Raw genomic sequence first — 21,454 nt, 5'->3', positions numbered from 1 at the left:
TGCTATTCCCTCTCCCTTGCAATACTTACTGTAAAGTAGTCAAGTACTGAAATGGTTAACTGGGTGATTATTACTTAATGTGTATCTTTCCTGATAACCTGGGAGTTTCAAGGAGTCTGGGTCCGTCTGTGTCCGTCTGGCTCTCCAGTCTATCCTTAGGGAGCATAGTGCATAGCACAAGAGAAATCTGTTAAATGAGTGGGCAAATCATTCCACTTCAGTCATCTATTTACACTATTGACTGCTTAGCAGGACTAATTTTATTGAAAGTCAATTGTAATTGGATAATTCCAGAATTATCACAAATTTCAAATCAGTTAATTTGGATTCAAGTGCATTTAACTTACTTTTTGATTCCAAGCCCTAAAATTTATAAAATCTGCCTGTGGTAAGAGATGGAAGCGGGTGGAACAGATCAGTTTTAGAGAGGGCTCCCAGGTTGGCACAGTGAAAGGTATTCATTTGTACCATGGCACAGACCATTTAAGTCAGGATTGAGTTTCAGGATAATCAGGGAGAAGTAAGAAGTGACTTCGTGACTTCTCCATTTTCCTGGTTGTCATTTGAATTGCACTCAGGACTCCAGTCGGGGATAATTTGATTACTTCTGGAGGGCCAGCATCCAGCAAATATTTGTTGAGTACATTAACTGGGGTGTTGTTTACAACCGCATTGCAAATGGTCATTAACTGATACATTATCTAAATTGCAGGTGTCAGCAGATGACTGTTGGCATCTGCCCTGTGTTGTACACGCAACCCTGGAGAACACCCACAGCCTTGGCTTGGTTATCAGGTTCTCCAGCACTTCATCCACTGATGCTAAATGTTGGTCAAGCTTGCATCAGGTAAAGCAGGCTCTGTAAAGCATCAGAATGCAGAAGTTAGTGGACTGGACTTTCCAGTTCAGCCCTTGGGGAGAGGTAAGGAGGGTTTGGTGACACCCCATCCTATAGTTGCTCGGTGGGGAACTGGGGGCCTGTATGTGCTCCTGTGGCCTTGAGACAAGGAGAATTATACATGAGGATGTGTTTTGTTTTCCCTTATTGCCAGGATCATCTTTTTTTTTTTTTTTTTTTAAGATTGTATTTGAGAGAGAGAGCAGGCACGTATGAACAGGGGGAGGGGCAGAAGGAGAAGCAGACGCCCTGCTGAGCAGGGAGCCTCATATGGGGCTTGATCCCAGGACCCTGAGATCATGACCTGAGCTGAAGGCAGATGCTTAACTAACTGAGCCACCCAGGTGCCCAACTAGGGTCATCTTTTTGAATCAGAATATATCAAATAAACCAGATCTGAGCGTACATCCTCGTGAATCAGCTTTTTCTCCCGACGAGCAACAAAATATCCTTTGCATGGTCCTTACTGAATTCCACCTCTTCTGAAATGTTTCCTCACCTGATGCTTTTTCCCATGTCACGTGGTTGAACTGGAATACATTGCTCTTTGCAGGTACAGTGTTCTCTCTCCTGGTCCCTTACAAATGCCTCTGGGTGACCCTCACGAAGTGCCAGCTCTCCTCACACTCCCTCCCTGCAGGCCTGTGGTGCATGCACTGGGGAAGCAGCTACAGGCCCAGGTGGGTCCCGGCTTGGCTCCTGGGAGTGCTACCTGCCTGCTGTGTCTCTTTCTGTCTCTTGGCCACCAATGGCTGACTGCTTATCCTCAGCTCTCCTCTTCCCTGTTGGGTTTTTTAACCACTTGCACTGCTGTATTCCACTTTATCTGCTGTAAATCCAGCTTTCCAACAAGGCTTTGAACTCCTGGGAGAGAGGGCCCCGACCTGGTTTGTCTTTGACTGACAGGATTGCTAGCGAGTGGTGGTCATACCAGGGTTTCCAGCTGCTGATCCTGAGTGAGCCTCCTGGATGCCAGGTCTGGAGGACAGAGCTTTGCGGTGAGCATGCAGTGTGGTGCAGGACAGCTTAAAGCACTGCCACCCCACGTTCTCCTTTCCTCCCACGGGGCTCCTGGCTGGGGCTGGCCCAGGCCTGAGAGAGCATGCAGCTCGGCTTCTGCTGGTCGGTCCCAGACAGTGAGGACAGGAGGTGGCTGGAGGAGGGACTCATTCTGGTCACCCTCTACAGGCCCTTCTTCAGATGCTCCACCTACAGCTACTCATCCAAGATCCAAAGCTGAAGTGTGAGGGGCCCACAGAACCAGAGCCCTGCTCCAAGGCCCCAGATCCAGCCCCATAATTGCCTGCGTGGCTGTGCACTATCAGCTTCCTTTCTGGCATGAGACTGTGGACCCTCAGAGACGTGAAGCGAATATTCCATGTCACACAGCTGATGAGTGGCAGAGCTGGGCTTGGGATCCAGGGCCTGTTGTGGTTCTGGAGTTGGACATAGCAAGGGAGAGAGCCATTGGTGGTTTGTCCTGGCTTGGTTGCCAGATTGAACAAATTAAAAATACAGGACATCCAGTGAAATTTGAATTCCAGATAAACAACCAACCTAGTATGAGTGTGTCTTGTCTAATAGTGGAATATACTTTGTATTAGAGTTCTCCCTAAAATTAATCATCACATACTTCTAAAAAATAGGTGTCCATTGTTTATCTGAAATTTAAGTTTCACTGGACATCCTGTTTTTTTATCTCACAATCTGGGGTCCTCACCAGCTTTTGGGACCCAAAGTGGATCACCATCAGAGGAGGCCAACACCATGAGTCAGTATGGGATGACTCATGTTTGCATATCACCCTGCAGTTCAGGACACATTCAGTGGACATTATCTTGTTTGAACCTTGCAGTCCCTATGAAGTGGGGCGAGCAGGCCTTATTGTCACCATTTTCCGGGTAGAGAAGGAAAGACACAGAGAGGTGCAGACAGCGTGTAGAGAAGAGAACGCAGGCTGGGATTCAGTTCAGGCTTGCAACTTGGTTACCCCACGCTTCCTCTGACAGGCAGCCCTGACCCTCTGGTCCACGGGCTCAGGGGGGGTAAGCAGAGGGCCCTCCTGCTGGGGAAAGCAGACGGCAGGAAGGTTCAGGTGGGCCTTGTAGAGCCAGCAGGGATGCTCTCGACCTGCTAAGGAGGTCGTTTCACTCCCCTCTGGTCCCTGCCTGTCTTTGCACAGGAAGCTATTGGGGTTTGCTTTGCTGCTGGGTTTGACCACTTGCCTGTAGTGTGGTTTCTGAACCTGAGCTCTTTGGGTGGATTTAATTACCTTAATTGAATGGTGTTTTCACTTCTCAGTAAGGGGAAGCAGGAAGCTGGTGGAGATGACAGGGGGTGGCTTTACCACACCCAGAAAGCCCTAACAAATTGGAATTGATGCCTCTTGGTCTTCTATCTAGGTGGTTTTTTTGAGATGTTGAGGCGGGTATGCCTTGAGGAACAGCTGAGTGTAGTGAATCATGACAGTCCCCTGTCTGTGTGCCAATGGGTCCTGGTCCAGCTCATGAATACCCAGACATCCCACATGCAGCCTTCACCACCCTACCCCAAACCAGGCAGGTGCCTTGCTCTGGAACACTGCCCTGCTGATCAATCTTGGGCCAAGCTCTTGACCCCTCTGTGCAATTGCCAATAGCCCTCCCACCTTGCAGTTTCAGAGACAATGCCCTTGTCTACATTTTGTAGACAATGGTGAACAATGATGGCAAAATTGGCTTCTACAGTCGGGGTCCTCCAGAAGGGGGAGCAGATGCCTGTCGAGTGTCTACAGTGTGGCAGGCCTCAGGCCCGCTACTATGTGTGCCTGTGTTCACCCATTCCTCATGAAAACACTTCAGGGTAAGCGCCTCTCCCTACCTTACAGGGACAGGAACTGAGGCTACCACCTGGGTTCCTTGCTGTGTCGTGCCGAGTGCTGGAGCTGGGGTTGCCTGCTTTTGGCTCCAGGGTCCTGCTTCCTGGCCCCATGATGATTCCTCCTCAGCTATCCTAGTGTGATGATTGCTCTATCCTTTTAACTTTTGGAAATCAGAAATTTCAAGGTCATTACATTCTGCTGGAAGAACACATGGGCTCTCATAAGGCAAACTTGAAGGTCTGTCACACATGCACTCCTTCCCTTGGCCACCTCCCACAGAGCATCACCGTGTGCCAGACCTGTCCTGGTGCTGGAGATGTGGCCCTGCCGGGACTGACCTGGACCTCACCTTGTGGAGCTGTGGTGAGTCGCTGAGGGTACTGGGCCACATCTACCTCAGATGGCCTCTGATTGGCTTCCACTGGATGGTGTCTCTCATGCACGGAAAGCACAGCTTTGATTTGCTCATGGGTCATCGTGCATCTGCTTTGGCCATTTTGGCTCCTCTGGTCTGAAACTTGTGAGCAGGGGATGAGTGTTGACCTGCATCCTGGCCTGGTTGAACGGCCCCAACCTAGGAACTGGACTGGGGAAGCCAAGGGCTCTTAGGCTGATCCCCAGACCCCTGTGCCCTGGGAGATGACAGGGCCAGCTTCCTCCAGCCCTGGGAATACAGTGTGGTTGGCACTGGGGAGCCCTGATTGTGGCACTGGCCTGGCATTGTCTGGATCCTCCCTGAATCACATCACATGCACAAGGAACTTCAAAGCCCTGCTGCATGGGGTCCAGTGGTCAAAAGGAATGTGGCTGAAGGAACCAGCATGTCTGAACTTGCTGGGCTCATAGAGCCCATTGTGGGCAGGCAATCATAGCTACTGTGGGCATTTTGCTGCCCGCGACAGACAGCTCAGGAAGAGAGAGTCTTTCTCCCATGAGCTCGGCCAGCCTGCATCCCCTTCCCACCTGGGTTATCAGTGTGCTGTGACTGGAGGGGACATTTCCTTAGGAGCCTCTGAGCATCACCCATGTCTGCAGGTAGAGGTCAGGGAGCCTGGCATAGGGAATGCCTGGCCTGCTCTCGCCAAGCTCACCACAACAGAAGAGTGACAGCACCTGGCATTGTACACCCAGTGGGTGGCCCAGTTGCAGGAGGAGAGGGGAGAAGCAAGATCTGGAGGCCAGGGGAGGTACATGAAAGAGGTGGATAATGCTGAGTTCCAAGATGCAGTGAGCTGCGCATCCTGGCTTCTGTTCCCATTCCCTGATTGCATGACCTGGGGCTGAGCAGCCTCTGGAAGGGGGACACACAGCTCTTTCAGAAACGTGGGGACCACCAAAATGGTGGGTCTACTTGGGTGTGAGCCAGGTCCTGGGGGTCTGACACAGTCACTGGGGATGGTCTTGGCAAATTACAGCAAGTCCGTGAGCCTCAGCTTTCTCATCTGTAAAATGGAGCCAACGCTACCTACCTTGTGTATAAAAAATGGGTTCTCAACCTTGGCAGTATTGACTTTGCTGAAGTCCTCTGGGGCAAAATCACCCCTGGTTGAGAACTGCTGTTATGGAATCAAGGAGAAAGCATAGACCCACCCCTGGAACATCAGTCAGTCAGTCAGTCCAGCTGGTCATCCCTTCATATTTCCCAAGAACATCTTGCCCTGAATTGTGGAAACGGTAGTAGCTGAAGTGAGATGGTAATCAAATAAGCACTTTCAGGGAGTAGAAAGAGTGGGGGACTTGGTGCCAAGCCAAGGTGGTCTTGGGCAAGTCACTTTACTTCTACATATACCTGTAAAATAGGAATAGTAAAGACCCACCTTGGCTCTGGCTCTGCCCACCCCTTCAGGGCTGCTCCCCGTGCTGGAGAGAATGGAGAAAGGAATGGTCATGAAACTGGTCCCTGCAGCAGCCACTGCCTGAGTCCCCAGATGATTGGAGCCCCCTGACTCACTAGGTCCTGGGTTCTCTCCCTGGGCGGGGGGGATGCCTGTCCCAGAAGGAGGCCCAGGGAGCCCCAGGCACCACAGGTCTGTGTTTTACCTTCTGGTCACAGGCACCAAGGGAATTATGTGCATGCCCTTTGCTACACATCTCTCAGGAGCAGATGTTTCATACTTGCTTGTTTTTCCCTCAACATGTAGTAGGAAATATATTTACATTAACGGCATGGAAAATTCTCAGAGACATACAGTTGACCTTTGAACGATATGGCTTTGAACTGCGTGGGTCCACTTATGCACAGACTTTCTCAATAAATGCAGTACAGTACTGTAAGTGGGCTTTCTCTTCCTTATGATTTTCTTAAAAATATTTTCTTTGTAAGAATGCAGCGTATAATACATATAACACACAAAATATGTGTTCATTGACTGTTTATGTTATCAGTAGTTACATTGTTGGCAAGTCAAAATACTCAGATTTTTTACCGCTTGGGCTGGGTGTTGGTGCCCCTAACTCCCTCCGCCCCATTGTTTAAGGATCAACTAGACATCAAGGAAAGTCCATGAAGCAAAATTCACCCTACTTATCTGTACTACTCTGATATCTTCTGTTCTATTCTATTCTTTCATTAAAAAAAAAAAAAACCTATTTGCAATTTGGTAGGTAGGTGATTTCAGACCTAATAATGAATTATGATCTACAGTGTTTTTTTATGAACTTCTCTGGACCAGTAACACCAGGCATTCCTGCTTCGGTTCCATTGCCGCTGCTCTGTTTATAGCGATGCTGGGTTTTCATATGGATGGAGAAATGGGGACCCCAGACATAGCCGCTGTGACTGGCAGGGTCTGATCAGATTCTTGTTGGGCAGGGGAGGAGACCACCTCGGGTGGTGGGTTTACAGGCTGGGCCTTGCCTTTGCTGTGTCTCCTGGCCCTGCTCAGTGCCTGTGCTTTTGTCAAAGGAGCAAATGAATGAATAAGAGAAATCCCCATGTACTAAGTATGTCTGGCATAAGACAAGCCCTTTATATACTCTAATATTATTGTTCATGTTTATTAATATGCAATTAATATTTGCAACAGCTTTGAGAGGTGGAAATTAGCCTTGTTCTTTACAGAGGAGGAACCTGGAGTCCAGAGAAGTTTACTCCCTGAGGGCATGGGGTTTGAGTGGGTTTGAGTCCCACTCCCTGGGACTGCTGAGAGGGAGAGGGTGCCTGCAACCTGCATTTCAAAGGGTTCCTCCAGGAGCTTCTGAAATGCCTCCTGCAGGCTGAGAACCTCTGCTCAGTACTACCCCACCCCTGGCTTCCTGTAGCCTCCATTCCTGGTTCTCTTTGGAGCTCATCTTAAGACCCTTGGTCACAGGCTGTCCTATTGCTCACACCCCTTCACACCTGAGATTCTGCATAAGGGGTGCAGACGCCATGAAAGCCTACCCTGTGTCTCATTGGAAAGTGGGTCTCTCTGGTTATGAGCTTTGTAGTCAGACAGACTTGGGGCAAATCTCTTTGTGTTTCTGAGCCTCCATCTCCTTTTTGTAGGCTGGAGCTTATGGGTAGGGGAACCCAGCAGCCCAGGACTCACGACATCTCTATGACTGATGAAGCAGTCTTGCAGGGAGAAAGGGTTGTAGCCAATGGCCTGAACTCCATCTTGGAGAGCCTTGTCCAAAGAGGAGGCCCCTTCAGGGTGTCCCAGGGGAAGAGACACTTGGCTTTGTTGAGAGTGGAGGTCTCTCAGCACCCATCCTCTCTCCAACCCCTGGAAGGATAGCCAAGAAATTTGGGGAAGAGTACCCCCTAAGAGGAGCCCTGGAGTGTCCCAGGTTTGGGCGATGAGGGGAGATTCTGGGCAGGGCATCCAGACCACAGGGTCAGGGGTGCTACAGCTTTCACCATGTGCCCAATTTCCCCATCTGTAAACTGATACCATGAGGCTGGGCAGCAAAGGGGCAGAAGCTGAGCTAGAAGAGGCACTGCTGAGTGCCAGCACTCTGCTGGACAATTCTGGGTGTCCATGCCATTTATCCAGCTCCTACTACCTGCTACAAGGTCTTGCTCAGAGGTCACAACCAGAGGCAAGTTAGGTAGGGCTGGTGCCAAAGGAATTTGAGGCAGGAAAATTGAAGGTCAGAGAGGTTGAGGAACTTGCTCAAGGTCACATAGCCAGAGAGTACCCATGTGGGGAGTCAGACTCAGGTGCTACATGGCTCTGCCCTTCCTAGGCAACCAAGGCAGAGGGATGCCTTGAGTTGCTGAGGGTGTCTCCATCTGCCATGGTGTCCACACGGGGTGGGGAGGGACAACAACTTCTCACTTAGTACCTTCTCTTCTACCTTCAGTGGCTCTCCTCTTCTTCCCATCAGGGAGCATTGGTTTTGGCAAAGCTAGAAATGGCATCTGTCGTATCTGGCTATCCTTCAGGGAGCATACTGCAGGGTGCCATCTTGCTTGTCCCTGCACAGCCAGGAGGGCATGACTTTCTGGGATGGAGAGTCAAGGAAGTCCTAAACCCAGGAATTTCTAAACTCCATGTGGGTGTGCGCGTGTACACACACACACACACACACACACACACACACACACTTGTCAGAGCCCAGCTGTCCCTGGCCTTCCCACTTCCTGCTGGAAGTTGGAAGTAGATGGGAGACGTCTGTTTGGTAGATGACAGCTGTCCTTTCTCCAAGGGGAGTGGCAGCAGAGAGCCCAACTCTTCCAGGGAAGGAGAGACAATCATCCTGCTTTCTTTGTGGAATTCCTCAGGGGAAGCTTGGAAAAGAATCAGATGTGGACATCCAGGTTATCCTTCTAAAAATTAACACTGAACAATGCTCTTCCAACAGGCAAAGTTATTTAAGATTACAGCTTAAGTTGATGGGAAAAGATCAGCTTCTCGGAGCATCTCCTACTATGTTTGGGAACAATGCAGGGAACAATGTTCCCAAACACTGAACTATGTTTGGGAACAACGTCCCCTCTTTCCCCAAGGCAGTGGTCCTTCTCAGAAGTCCCCAGAGGGCTGTCAGAGTGCTGGGCCCTACCACAGAGATGCCCACTCAGGAGGTCTGGGTGGGGCACAGAAGATGCTGGTGCTGCCAGTTCTGGGACCGCACTTGGAACACCGCTGCCCTAGGTTGGAGGCTGCAATCCCTTTTTCTGGGAGGTTGTACTGATAAGCCATGGGCTCTTGGGCCACTTGGGCCCCATGGTCATCAACCACTGTGGTTTGGGCTGTGTCTGCCTCACTCAAGGCTCAACTCTAGGCAAGCTGGGCCTGTGTGGAGTACAGAGGTGGATCAGAGATGCTGTCCTCTTAAAGGGACCGTCACCTAGGAGGAGAGAGCAGCAGAGGTGAATGCAAGCTGTGGGTCCAGAAGTTGGAAGGAAAGAGGTGTCACGGGGCAGGGCTTGTGTGAAGGCAGCTGCAGGAGACCTTTGGCTGCCAGTGTGTGCATGAGCATCCACCTGGTCCTGCCTGGGCACAAAGCAGAGGGTGGTGGAAGAGCACAAGATCTAGAGTCAGACCAAGGCTCCCCTTTCCTAGCCCTGGGTGATCTCAACAAGTTATCTCCCCTCTCTGAGCTTCCGATGCTTCATCTGCAACAGTTCCCACCTCACTGGGTGGTTGTGAAGGGTGGGGGTAAAAGAAAAAATATCAAGAGCCCAGAGGAGACTTACAGAGCATGAGGACTCAATGAATGGAAGCTTCCACCAGTCCAGTGACCTTGGGTTTTTGAAGCTGACAGCGCAGGGAAGGAATCACGTATCGACCACGGTATTACTAACACCCACCAACAAGATTGCTGAGTGCATTAAATCAGTATACATGTGCAAAGCACATGGTAGGTGCTCACTAAATGCCAGCTGGCATCATTTCCAATCCCCAGAGAGGGGGAAGTATAGCATAGTGGGAATGGCACGGACCAATGCCAGATCCCTTTGGGCAGGGCTCCTGGTTATGCTAGCTGTGAGTGACCCTCTGCAAATTACACACCCTATTTGTGCTTCAGTTTCCTCATCTGTAAAGTGAGACTAACAGTAGTACTTACCTCATGGGGTCATTGTGAGGACCTAATGCATTGTGCAAGGTGGCCGGGCCCTGGTAACTATCTGTAAATGTTGCTATCTTTGCCACCATGCATCATGCCCAACTTAGGGCAGGAGCGCGAGGGTCACTAGGATGACATTGCCTTTTGCCAATGTAAAAGGGGGCCCTAAGCAAGGTGGTGACTGACCAGCGTGCCAATCGGGCTTCTCTGCTCTGGGATCCGCTGCCAAGTGTGTCCTCTCCACCTGGTTTCTCTGCCTTAGCAAACCACTCAGCTCCCTCATTCTCAGACTGGATCTTGGCTGACCTTTCACAGCATTGGTGCTTGTAGGGCGTTCCCCATAAACAGTGAGTCTGGAGTTCCTAGGCAGTCACCAGAAGCAATTGGGGGAAGCCTTCTACTCCAGTTAAAATTTAGACTCCTACCCTTGCCCTTGAGATTTAAGTTAAAGTTAAGTAAATTTAAATTACCTAAAATTAAGTAGTTTTAATCTCCTTTCTCTCCCTTGGGAGGGGTTGGGGGGCAGAGCAGGGGGCTGATGTTGATGTGCACTGAGTCGCCCAGATACTGCCCAGGTTGCTGTGTGGGTGGGAACCTCGCTTCCCCTCTAGAGTCTTCCACCGTATGTGGTGAAGGTGCACAGGGCCACAATGCTATTTGGTATACGAGGGAGGGTAACAATGATGTGTGAATGTCCAGCAGTCACTGTGAGGATGGGTCAGTCCTCCATGGCGCCAGCTACTTTACAGCTAAGCAAGGAACATGAATCAGCAGTGGGGTTTCTCTTGAGTGACCTCTGGAAGGAAAAGATCCAAGTTGGAGTCTAAGCAGGAGAGGAAAAAAACTGACAAATAGGGCAGTGAGAAACCAGGTATCCTGTTTATTATGTGCCTGGTACTTTTCATATGTTTGCTCAGTTAATGCATAAAGGAGCCCTTGAGATGGATTCTGATTGGTTGGCATTCCCATTTGACAGAGGAGGAAAGTTGAGGCCCAGGGGCTGGCTAAGAAGGGTGGAGCTGGTCCAGATCTGCCCTGCCCTAAAGCCCCTCAAAGCTCCTCCAGCAGGCCTCTTGGGAGCATCAGGGAATCTCTGAGGCTCTAAGGGAAGCAGCCTGTCTGAGTATGCACGGCTTTTTGGAGGACAGTTTTGACCCTTTGGTAAGTGGACTGGCCTCCTCGTAGAGACTCTTTTGGATGCAGAAGAGGATGGGCTTTGGACTCCGGTCCTGGGTTTGCATCTTAGCATCTCATTAGCTGTGCCTCCCAGGGCAAGTTACTAAACCTCTCTGAACTGCAGTGCCTGCCTTTGCGAAGGGGATCCTAAGACCTACCACGCTTGACGACCCCGGCAGTAAACCTCAGACAATCTATGCAAGCGCTCTGCACATGAGAATCAGGCAGCCGGGGCCAGCCCTGATGGAAACGATGTGGAAAAAGGGAGAGAAGCGGCTCTGAGCCGGTGGGTTTAGTTCAGTGGGTTTGAATCCTGACTCTGGGGCCTCTGCAGCCATTAGGCTTGACCTGCCTCAGAGAGGAGCCAACAGGCAGGTGAGGGGACCTGGTGCTGCATGTGGCCAGACTGCCCCAGGAGAGGGCAGACCAAGGGGCCACTCCAGCATGACCCGGCCTCTGCATTGGCAGTCAGCAGGGAGTGCGTCGTTCAACTTGATCTCAAGGTTTCCTCTGCCCCGGGCCTTCCCGAGGCTCCAGGTGAAGACATGGCTGAAATAAAATTCTTGTTAGCTCAGCCTTGCAGTCACTCGGAAACTCAAGCCCCACCCCTGGAAGGGGCTCCTCAGGGACCGAAGGGACCAACTGAGGCAGGAAACAGCATCCAGGCGACAGAGCCCCTGGGCTGCTGCCGCCACCATGTACAGGTGTCTCAGTGGGATTTGGAAGCCCTTCTGGGCCAGACCTTTGAGGGCCTGCCATGTAGAGAATGGAGGACAGGGAAGCTCCCCACTTTCACATGCTCTGGCCCAGAAGGGTCCCTTGCCCTCTCCTACCAGGAAAGGGAGGTCTGTCCGTCAAGTCCTGGGGAGAAAGCTATCATTGCTTGATGGTCTCCTCAGATCCTCTTGCTGCTGTCAGATTCCCGAACGCTCTGACTCCGTGGTCAAGCTCTCCAAGGCTGACAGACACAGGCTTAGAAGGGAATGCACTTTGCGCCAAGCGGTCTGCAGGCTTCCACCTGAGAACCTAGGTCAGCTGAGAACCTGCTCTGCCTCCACCTTAAATCAGAAACATGTATTGCTCCCACACGCACCCCTCCAGGGGATGTTCCATAAGGATACCGATGACTTACGCTGGGGGTGACACACGGCTCAGCAGTGCTCCATGCTCTCCATTTTTGGGACTTGATCCATGTGCCTTGACAGATCCCTTGTTCCCCCCAACCCTGTCTGTCCTCACCAATTTGTCTCTTGCAACCCCTGGGAACCAAGCAGAAACTAAGAGGTATTTTGACAAGCAGTGTTCTCAAGTAACTAAATGAAACATACAGTTGAGTTTGTAGGGTTACAGATTGGCTGGATTTGGTGAAAGGTGGCTTTAAACCGTCAAATGGAAATAAAACCAAGATCCTCTGTAGCTCATTGGGAAATGTCAGCTCTGATGTCTCCACGAGGGCCACCTTCTCTTAAAGCCCTTTGCATCTCTCCAGTAACCCTTGGCGGACGGAGCGAAATCCCAAGAGACAATGAAGAAGCTGGCCTAGCCCTGTCTTTGGTGGCTGGCAGGTGTTGGTTACTGAGATTTCTGGCATAGGTTGGAGGAAAGGGCTATTTCTAGACATGGGGCTTCCCCTCTCTGTAAGGGTCTCTATCTAGGGCTTCTTAGGGTTAGGAGCAAAGAAGAGGAAGAGGCCAAGACACTTGCCTGCATACTGGTGAATGCATTCATCCTCTGAGGACTGATGGCCCTCTGTAGCGTTCCCAGTCTCCTCCACACACACCTGTCTCCCCAGGTTTCCAGGAGATCCAAGCCCCTGTTTCCAGGACCCAGCGTCTCATCACCCCCCTTTCTTTTCTTGCCTCCCAGTAGTCACAGTTGCTCCCATCCCAACCAGCTTCTGGCCACCAAATAGCAGGCACGATTGTTCTCCTCTCAAAGACCCAGGGGCAGAAACATGCTGGACTTGGGTCACCCAGAGATGTCTATTTATAAACCATCCCGATAAGCACAATCTGCTCTGCTCAGCCCAGGCCACACTCCACAGCAAAGCTGACATCCCAGGGGCAAACGGAACATTTCCTGTACCAGCCAGACTGGAAGAACCAGCCCAGACTGGGGTTCCTGAGCCGGTCACTGGTACTGAAGGGTCTAGCTGTTTTAACAGCTGGAAATTTCCCTGCCTTTTTTGTGTGGGTACCAGATGACCCACCTCAAGGAGTGTTCCTGTACAGCAGGGGTCACACACTTTTTCTGTAAAGGGCCTCATAGTAAATGTTTCCGTTCTAGCTGGCCGAAAGGCCTCAGCCTTTGTAGCCATGGGCAAAATGCAAATGAACACATGTGGCTGTGTGCCAATAAAACTTTATTTACAAAACCAGGTGCCCAGCCCGCAGCTGTGGTTTACCAGCCGCTGTTGCAGAGGGAACTCAAATGCTGGCAAGTTGGACCTCATATAACAAAAACCTTTGTTTAACCTACTCTCTAGGATTCCTATACTTACGGGTCTTAGAAAATATTACTTCAAATACAGTTTGTTATAATTGGGTTAGATGCGTTGAAAGAAGTGGTCTATAATTTAGTTTTAGAAAATAGCTTTTATTTTCTAGAGAGTCTTAGGTCTGCAGTGGAACCGAGCGATTTGGTGAAAGGTACAGAGATTCCCCACGTCGACCTTGCCGCCCCCTTCTACGCCTGGCCTCCTCCATGACCGACGTTCATGGGAGAGTTTCCAAGTCCTAAATCATAATTTTTTAGGGCTCTCTAGTGTCCCACACCTATTCAGTACTGTTCTCGGGGGATCCGTTCCTCTCCACGAGAAAGGAGAGAGACGGTTTTAGGTCTGGCCCAGTGTGAATCGGGTCGAGGCCCGTTCTCTCGGAGCTCGCGGCCCGAGCGCCCCACGACCCGCTGTCCCCTGGGTCCTGGCCTCGCACCGGAGCCTCCGGTCCGCCCGTGGCCGTGGGCCGGTCCCCATTCGGCGCCCTGAGACCTCGGCTCGTCCGCGGGCCACGTGTGGGAGCGAGGAGCCCGGCGCGCGAGGACCGAGCCCCACGTCTGCGCCGCGGCTCCGGGCGCCCGGGCCCCCGCGCCCCACGCCACCCCGGCGGGGCCCCCAGGACCGCGCCCCGCGCCCCGGGACCCGGGACCCGAGCCCTCCCCCCCCGCGGCCGCCGCCTACCTCCGCGCGTCCCGCTGCGGCTCCTCCGCCTCCCGGGCAGGGCGCGGGCGGGACGGACCCGGCGCCTCCCGCTCGGCCCGCGCCCCGCGCCCCGCGCCCCTGGGCCCCTGCGCCCCTGGGCCCCTGCGCACCTGCACCTGGGCCCCTGGGCAGCCCCGGGCTGGTCCGGCCGCGGCGAGGCGGTGAAGCGAGCGTCCCGAGCAGCCGCCCAGTGCCGCGCTCCGCGGGGAAGAGGCGAGCGGCGCCCGCAGCCCCCGCGCGGTGTCGAGTAACAGTCAGATTAAACAAGCAGCCTCAGCAGCTATTTTTACACCCAGACCGGCCGCGGGTCATAGATAACTTGGGGAGAGAGCAACGGCCTGCGCGGAGCCGGCCCTGACCGAGAGGCCAGCCTCCGCCGAGGCTCCGGCTCCGCAAGCCGTGTCAGCACTTGGCCCCACAGGCCCCGAGGTGCGAGGGCGACGTTTGTTCAGGGACCGTGGAGAGCGCGGTGCGTGCGGGCCGGGCCGGGCCGGGGCGCGGCGGGGCGGGGCGGGGGCCCTGCGGACGTCCCGGCAGAAATAGCCGGTTTCATCATCCCCGCCGAGGCCCGGCCGCATTCCTCGAGGAAGACACTGCCTCGCTGGGCCCTGGGCCCTTGCAGCTAGATAACAGGCCCAGCCACAGGCTGGGACGTCAGGGGCAGAGTTCCAGAAAGATGGGAAGTGATCAGGGAAGAGGCAAGGTAAGTGCCCACTCGGGAGCCCGGCTGCAGCGCACCCCGCTGTGGGCGAGCCCCGTCCTAGGGGCCAGGTCTGGTCCCGCAGCCCAGAGAGCCCCTCCCAGCTCCCCGCGGCCTTCTCTGTCTTGGCTGGGGCTCACCTGCTCTCCGTACTGCCTGCAGACCCCCAGACATCTTCCTGCCTCTGCCTTTGCTCATGCTGTTCCGACCCCTGGGAGCCCCCCACCTCCCCCTCCCCCTCCCCAAATCGGCCCTGTGACAGTCCACTCACTGCCAGGATTTAAGGCAAGAGTTTTTGTCTTTGTGTCCAAGAGCCCTTTCTCGTGTTCCCCCTCCCTGGTAGCCTGGCAAAGCGGGGGTGCTGGTCCCTGCCAGGTGCCCTGCCATATGAGGTGCTCAAAGCCCCTGAAAGTCTGCACTGCACGGTATCTCTGTATCTATTTGTGAACTGCTCCTCCTCCACTCCCCGGCCTTGTGGGCTCCTCATGGCCAGCAACCTGTGTCTCAGCCCTAACTCAGGGCCTGGCACCACCTCCAGCCTTGAATCAGCTGGTAGCCAGGGTCACAGGGACCCGGGTCCATGCGCTTCAGTTTGAACCAACTCAGAAAGAACAGTTCCTTGTTCCCTGCAGACGGAGGGGCCAGACCCCAACCAGCAGGATTATCCGGCCCCTTTTCTTCCCTGGACCCTTGAAACTTGCTTTTTGCCCCTGAGCACTTAGGACCTGACTCCGGGAACACCTACTCACTCATCAGGACTCAGAGACAGTTTGAGGGAGGCTCAAAATGAACCCCTGGATTTTACCCCATCCCACCACCCACTTCCTTTGCTTATCAAAACCAACACTAGCCAACTTGGCCAATGAAAGGAATCAACCTGAGAGGTGAGCCACTGTTAAAACAACACAACACAACACAACACAACACCAAAGACTCGGAACCCTGAACTCTTAGATTTCCGAGCTATCTGACACCAGCCAAATCACTTAACCTCTCTGTGCCTCAGTTTATTCATCTTTAGGATGGACAGACTGCCTCAGCTCTGCTGGGTCGAGGATCAAATAAATTCATGTACACAGATATACTCGCATATTGCAAAGCTTCTCAAATGCTAGTCATTTGGTTTTTTAAAATGATTTTTGCCACACCTTCACCCACCCATACCATCACTTACTATGTTTTTGTAAGAAGAATGTAGATTGACTTTTTTAAAAATACAGCTTTGCGGTAAATAGCAATCCCTGCAAAAACATAGGCTTGATGTCCTGGTTCATTTTTTCCCTCTATTACGCATTGAAACAAATTCATAGCCAGTTCACATGTTATCCGTGTATGACCCAAATCATTTTGTTCCAGATTTTAGGGAAGGCTCCATCATTAAACCCCATTTTATGGGGGAGTTTGCTTTGGAGTGTGAAACCATTTAGCAGGGCCCTGGTCTTCCTAACTTGCTTTCCTCCCGCTCCTTAGCACATTTCTTCCCCAGCTTACTTTTAATTCTTCACAGGTAGAGAGCCTGACCACATGTCTGGTTTGGGTCCTAGAAGCCGTGAGCTTTGAAGTGCAGCAGGAGCTGGCGGTGTTTGCTTGAAGGGGCTGTTTGAGGAAAGAAAAGCAGTAGGATGACCCAGGGGACTTTCAGGGGGCAGGACCGTGGCTGGCAGCTCTGTCAGCGTCAGCAGGAGGGGTCGGGAGAGAACAATAAAACACAGTTGACCTGCTCCTGGAAGCAGGAGCCCTCAGAGCTTGGCCAGCGGCCCTGTCTGGTTCGCCTGACCACAGCTGACCGCTGTAGAACCTGACATATCCCAGAATGTGCCCTACCTACCCCATGCCATGGACTCTGCATCTGGTTCCGTCTCGGTGGGCACAACCGGTGTGGATCACCCCAGCACAGAGCACCGCCAGAGACCTCAGCCCCAGCTTGAGACTGGGAGCTCGAGAGGAGCTGGCAGGCTTCCAGGGCCCAGGCCCAGGCAAAGTGACCACTCTCTCCCAGTCCAGGAGCCGTGAGCTGCGTGGAAAGAATGTGAATGAAGACACTATTCTAAATGTAGAACCATGGACGCTATGTGAGCTGGCTCCCTAGTCATCCAGAAAAACAAGACCTGCATGTATATTCTGCAGGAGCATAAATAAAGCTGTCCTCAGGCGGCGGGCTACGGCATCCCGACCTGGCAGTGATGTCCCTGGCCCCAGCTCGCAGCAGAACCCCGGGAACATTGTGGGAAGGGCCCTCCTGCCTGACAGCAAGTGTGAAAATGGCCTTGCTCTGGCCTCCATGTACATGGTGCTTACTAACCTAATTCTGCAGCAAATCAGCTCTGCTTTGCATCTGTGTTATTCAGGAATGTTCAAAAGTTGGTAGCGAGAGCCATGCAGAATTTCCAGGGCAGGGTGTTTGAAGCACATGTCCCCTGCGAATGACAGGAGGCATTTTCCCCAGCTCTTCCACTATTGTGGTTACACTGGCCTGCTCATCAGGAGGCCCCAGCCTTCTTTAGGACTTATTTGCAAAAAGTTCTTCAGGAGGGTGGAGCATTTCCTGGGCCTAATAATAGCAACACAATAATAATGCCAGCTAGCACTTACAAAACCTTTACTCCAGGCCCTGCACTATCCTGAGCCTTGACCTAAATTAACCTAGACGCTGTACGCTCTTTCTCTTAGGGCCTGGCGCCATGTTGTTCTAGCCCACACACTGCTACCTGTCAGGGAGCTAAGCTAAGACACGATAAGGAAACCAGTAATTTCCCGAGTGTGCATTATGTGCAGGCACTGCCTGTGTGTTCTTTCACTGAATCCTCATGATATCCCAGTGTTGATGTCTGTTCACACCTCCACTTCTGAGCAAACTGAGGCTTGCAGTGGTCCTGGATGTCATTCAGTGAACTGAGGATGCAGATGAGGGTCCCTCTGTCTGCCTGTCCGGTGTGTCTACCTCTGTTGTGCCCCCCTACCCCCGACACTGTCCCAGCCCACATCCAGGGAGCATGGCTGTCTTCCATCCACCTGGTTTCCTTGCCTGTCTCTGGCAAGAGAGCAAAGTCTTGCCAGGGCACCTCTTTAGCTACTGATTTGTTATGGGAACTGAGGGGATTCTGTACCTCAGTGTCACCACAGTGAAAGTATATCCTCAGGGCTGATGGCAGGATGAGACGTCACTGTAGGAGGATACTTCTGGAGCTCAAGCCTTGCTGGGCTACTCACCTGCTGAGGGCTTGGAGCAATCAGACCCCTCCCTTCAGATGGATTTTCTTACCAGGAACCCTGAGTTGGCTCCTTTGGGAAGGGATGTTACATGATACTGCGTGCCTAGCTCAGGGAGGCTGGATTTATGGAGGTGGGAGGGGGGCATCCTGTTTGCAGCTCACAGCTGGAAAACAGACCACTGGCTCAGATTGCTGGTACCCCTTCCCCAGGGTTGTCGCTCTTCTAGCCTAACTAGCCCGGTGCCAGGTGGTAGTGTCATAGTCCATTGAGAGTCACCTGGGCTGGGGGGTTCTCCTTAAGAATTCTCTCCTTGAGAATTCTTTGCTTAGGACTTTCCAATGAATGATTTCAATGCAAGAAATAGAACCTGTGCTATGAAATGAAGTAAAATCCAGTTTATTAAAATGTTATCGAACACCAATGAAATCCTGGTGGCCAGCTGAGAGGTCAGCCACAATGCATGTGGAGTTTATATAAGTCATCTCTCCTATATGGAGGGATCTGAGAGTCTGGAGTCAAAAGGAGCAGGGGGTGAAGAGGTGTGCTCTACTCTTTAACATGGGGTCCATAAACTTTTCCTGTGGTAGTCAAAGGTTGTCAGCTTTGCAGGCCAGAAGGTCTTTGTTACAACTGCTCAGCTTGGCTGTGCAAAGTGGTCAGAGATGATCTGTAAACAAATGGGCATAGCTGGGTTCCAATAAAACTTTATTTATGGACACACAGATTTGACTTTTATATCATTTTCACATATCACAGAATACTCTTGTTTTGATTTTTCCACTTAAATATGTAAAAGTCATTTTTAGCTTATGAGACTATACAGAATCAGGGGCAGGACAGATTGGCTCATGGGTCTTAGGTGTTGACTACTGTGCCACTGAATCCCCTTTGGCCACCGCCAAGCATGTGTGGCTTATTGGCACTTGAAACCTGGCCAGTCTTAACTGGGACATGCTGAAGGGGGTAAAACTATGCACACTGGATTTCCAAGATAGTGCAAAAAAAAAAAAAAGTCCCCCCTGAAACAAAACAGAATGTGAAAGATCTCCCTAGTCGTGTTCTGTATAGAATAGTGTGTTGGGTCTTGTGTTGATATTGGCTTTAATAAAATATATTATTATTTTTTAAAAAAAGATTTTATTTATTTATTCATGAGAGACATAGAGAGGCAGAGACACAGGCAGAGGGAGAAGCGGGCTCCTTGAGGGGAGCCTAATGCGGGACTGGATCCCGGGACCCTGGGATCACCCCCTGAGCCGAAGGCAGATGCTCAACTGCTGAGCCACACAGGCATCCCAATAAAATATATTATTAAGATTGTTTTCACGTATTTCCTTTTATTCTTTTAATGTGGCTACTGGCAAATTTAAAATAACACATGTGGCTCATACCATGTATTTCTAGTGGGCGGAGCTAGGCTGCTCTTCTCCTGGCTGTGACCCTGACCCTCATTACCCACTGCTTCCATGAGGCCAGTCTGTTCCTGGGATCAGAGCTGATGTGGTTATGGTGAAAATGTCCCAAAGTGTCCATCACCAACCACTCTGAGTTTGGAAGTTAAGCAGGAACTGTGTATTCCTAGATTACTAGTATCATTGTTTCTATTTGGTTCTTTCATTATCTGTAAAATATTGAACCTTAAGAAATTAAACTTTTTGCCGATGAAGAAAAGGGGAGATAGTTACTATTTTCCAAGCACCCACTGGATACTGGGTTACCTGTCTCCTATCCAGTGGATATTTTAATTTTCACAATCACTCAGGGGGATGGGCAGACCATTCCTATCTCCATTTCCAGTTGCAGAACAAAGTCAGTGAGGAAAAATCCCTCGTCCCAAATTATGTAATTGATGGCAGAGCTGGTCTCAAAGCCAGGTCACTCTGTATCCCTGGACTGAATCTTTTTCTTGGGGATATAATCACTAAAGTGCCCGTAGAAGCAGGGCCTCCTGGAAGAATTGTTTCTCCTTACAGTGCAGAGAGGTGATGGAGGGAACTCACAGAGCAGCCTGGCTGTGGAGGAAGAGGATCATAAGGCAGGGCTGGTCTCTCTCTCTCTCTCTGTCATGAATAAATAAATTTTAAAAACTTTAAAAAAAAAGGTAGGCCTGGGGTGCAAAGCCAAAATGTGTTCTCTTGCTGTTCTGTACTCCCAGGCATTGCCTGCTCTGTCCCCCAGCAGTAGCTGGGGAGGAAAGCCACTGTTTAACTGTTCCATACTCACCTCTGGTCCAGGAGTAGTATGATAGTTTTGACCTCAGAGATGGACCAATATAAGAATCACTTCTCTCACCCTGGCTCCAGGCTTCTTGCTCCTTTTCATGTATGCAGCTCCATCCTGCCTCAGGGCCAATGCACCTGCTGATCCTCTGCTTGGAGCTCTCTGCCCCTGATCTTTACAATGCTTCTTCTTTCTCCCCATTCAAGTGTCAGCTCAAGTGTCACTTCCTTCGAGAGACCTTTCTTGACTCTCACTCTCAGCTCCCGTCCATCCTCCATCCTGTTTATATCCTTCATGGCACCAATCCCTAATGGGACCATCTCCTTCTTCGGTCATGGGTTTATGCCTTGTCTATGCTCTCTCCAGAATTCAAGCTCCAAGAGGATTTTAATTTTGTCTGCCTTCTTGTCCCCACCTAACACATGCTAGTGGATGAATGGGAAAGCAGTGCAGGTGAGGGGGCTCCTTACCGCCTTGCATCTCACCCCACCATTACCAACTAAGAGTGTGGGCCTTATCTCAGGGCAGCTGTTCTCAAAGCAGCTGGAGGGCTGCTGAGAACACAGATTGCCATGACCCTCCCTCAGAGTGTGTATGTCTCACAAGTTCCCAGGTGGGGCTCACCCTGCTAGCCCAGGAACTACCTACCCCTGGAGAAGAAGGAGCTGCTCCTAAGCAAGCACAGCCAACTCCACTATTGTGACAGGTGATTTTCCAGGAGTTACTGCTCCAGAATGGCTTCCCACTCAGGGTGGTGAAGCTTTATCCTCACTGAATCTCTGAGGTCAATTTATAGGTAAGAGGTCTGAGGACATGAGTTAAATAAATAGGAGAAGATGAGGCTGGGGCCTGAATTCAGGAGTTCGGCACTGAGCATCAGTAGGCTCCCACTTGTCCTGCTGCCTCTCTGTGGTCTCGCCTCCTGGAAGCCTTTGGATGTGGGTCATAGGTGCCAGGTAGATCCAGCCACCTATTTCCACTTGTAATCTTCATGATACTTGGCAGAACTTGGCAGAACTTTGGGAGGCATGGCCAGGAGAGTATGTATAGCTGAGTGGCTAAGATTGTAGATTTTGACCTTAGAGATGTACAGATTCCATTCCCAGACCTACCAACAAGAGCTGTGTCATCTCCGGCATGTGATTTGGCTTCTCCAAACTTCAGTTTGATAATTCCTTCACATGACTATTGCTA

General features: G+C 51.5%; 1 protein-coding gene across 4 annotated transcripts in view; it reads right to left on the bottom strand.

Annotated features, from left to right (window-relative positions):
- Positions 1–16,425, bottom strand: part of C28H10orf71 (chromosome 28 C10orf71 homolog) — a 28,383-nt gene extending 11,958 nt beyond the window's left edge. Inside the window, exon 1 of one of the 4 annotated variants that reach the window (XM_038578049.1) lies at positions 16,319–16,425. The gene's annotated coding sequence lies outside the window, so the exon portion shown is untranslated. Of the gene's footprint in view, positions 1–2,746; positions 2,959–14,106; positions 14,199–14,237; positions 14,596–16,318 lie in introns of those variants that run through there. The other 3 variants (XM_038578046.1, XM_038578047.1, XM_038578048.1) reach the window with 3 other exon arrangements.
- Between the last annotated feature and the right edge of the window lie 5,029 nt (positions 16,426–21,454).

This window comes from Canis lupus, chromosome 28 (genome assembly GCF_011100685.1).
Source record: "Canis lupus familiaris isolate Mischka breed German Shepherd chromosome 28, alternate assembly UU_Cfam_GSD_1.0, whole genome shotgun sequence".
Lineage (NCBI taxonomy): Eukaryota > Metazoa > Chordata > Mammalia > Carnivora > Canidae > Canis > Canis lupus.
This window is presented reverse-complemented; position numbering and strand designations above follow the sequence as displayed.